We start from the raw sequence: 1,962 nt of genomic DNA on the forward strand, positions 1-1,962 counted from the left end.
TTTGTTTTTCGATGAAACCGAATTGATTTCTGCGATTCTAGACAACTAGATGACAGGCTCTCACCATGTTTGTGTTACAAATATTTAACTTGGATTAAGCTACCTAACGGCAGTCAGTAGGTAGCAAGCTGAGGGAGCTCAGAGGACGTGATACTATTTAACACTGTCAACTTTCTCTGTCATGCAGAATCTAAATGGGTGAAAAATTAGCAAGACGAACCATAAAATATTTTTATGGAGTGGGGGAGATTTACTTCAAAACCATGTTTCATTGTGTAGCACAATCTGTCACAGATTAACTAACATCCAGTGGCTGCTAAACTCTTGGAGAACAAAGTGAAATTTCATTCTTCGTGGAGAGCTTCCTTTAAGCTTCTCTGCTCCTTTTTTCAACTCTTCCTGTGTCTGCCTTCTGGTCCAACTTGAAGCCCTTTGTCTAATTGCCAAGGCTGGTTTCTCTTTGCAGGTCAGGTCTTGGTTGCAACCCTCCCTGGTGTCTCAGATGGTAAAACGTCTGTCTACAATTCAGGAGACATGGGTTCGATTCCTCGGTTGGAAAGATTCCCCTGGAGAAGGAAATGGCAACCCACTCCAGTATGCTTGCCTGGAAAATCCCATGACGGAGGAGCCTGGTTGGCTACAGTTCCCGGGGTCGCAAAAGGGCACGAGTAAGCGACTTCACTTTCACTTTCAGGGCTTGCCTTTAGAGAGCTAAGCATTCTGGCTTTCCTTGCGTCTCCCATGTGGCCCCTGGCTTGGCTGGCTGGTACCCTTGGTGACTAGAATCAACTAGAATCCTCCTATAGAATTGCCTGAGTTCTGGCCATCAGCCTATTTTGGGCTTGTTAGTTGAAAGTCAGGTCAAACAGGGGACACTCATAACCTAAAACTACTAATTTAGTGAAAACTAAAGAATTAGAATGACTTTTTTTGTTTTTTGCAGTAGGAAAATCTGTTTGTAAAAACGAGTTTAGCAGTGTCAACAGTAGGAATCTGAATCAGCAATTTTGGAGCAAATCTGGTAGTCCTTTGTATGTGTAGATTCAGTTCTTGAACACTTCCCTTTTCTAAGGATTTTCCCTAAAATGGCGTGACCTCCACCTGCCTGTAGGAATGCTTGCAGGAGGTAGGTCGGGCAGAATGGGGAGCCCTGGGAGCTGGGTGCATTGATGGTGTCGGATGGAGGAAGTTGGAGGCCCTTATTAATAGCCATCTATGTATTGTCCTCTGAGTTGAATTTCTGGTTCATCAGATGGGAAATGGCTTCTTCTGAGAAACCAGTCAGTTTTAGAATATTTTAGCTATGCCAAGAGCAGCTACTGGAAATTGCCTTCTTTCTGGTGATAATTTTGAGCCCCTGAGATGTTTGCAGCAGACAGAATATGAGTGCTTGGAGCTGCCCACCACCCTCCTCATTTTTTTTTTTCAATTTATTTTTATTATTTTTTTGGCCATGCCACGTGTGAGATCTCAGTTCCCTGACCAGGAGTTGGACCCACTCCCTGACTAGGGAATTCCCCCCCCGCCCTCCTCATCACGTGCAAGTCTTCTCCAGCTTGACCTCATCAGTGTCTCTGCAAAAACAGTTCTTTCCAGATTCCTTACCCTCTTTGTTCACTCAAACAATGGCCTTTGTAACCGAGAACAAAGTTAGGAGTAGGTGACAGATTATTTTAGATGCTGTCAAGACAAGTGGCTGTTTAATTCTGACATTTTCTCTCTCCAAGCGTGTCTTTATTCTTTACAAATAGGGTGATTCAGAGCACTCCATCAGAAGTCCCTGCACCATGGAAACACTGAGTCCTAATCCCTTTGCAGAAACTGGTCAGTCGTCACTCAAGAACACCATAAGGGGAATAGAACTTCCTGGTTGCCAGTCACTTTTCGTGGACCTATGGTTGGGTGGTCTTCACTTTTCCCCTTTCCTTCACTCATTCAGCTAGTCACCAGGCCCTATGGGTA

This window comes from Cervus canadensis, chromosome 9 (assembly GCF_019320065.1).
Source record: "Cervus canadensis isolate Bull #8, Minnesota chromosome 9, ASM1932006v1, whole genome shotgun sequence".
NCBI lineage: Eukaryota > Metazoa > Chordata > Mammalia > Artiodactyla > Cervidae > Cervus > Cervus canadensis.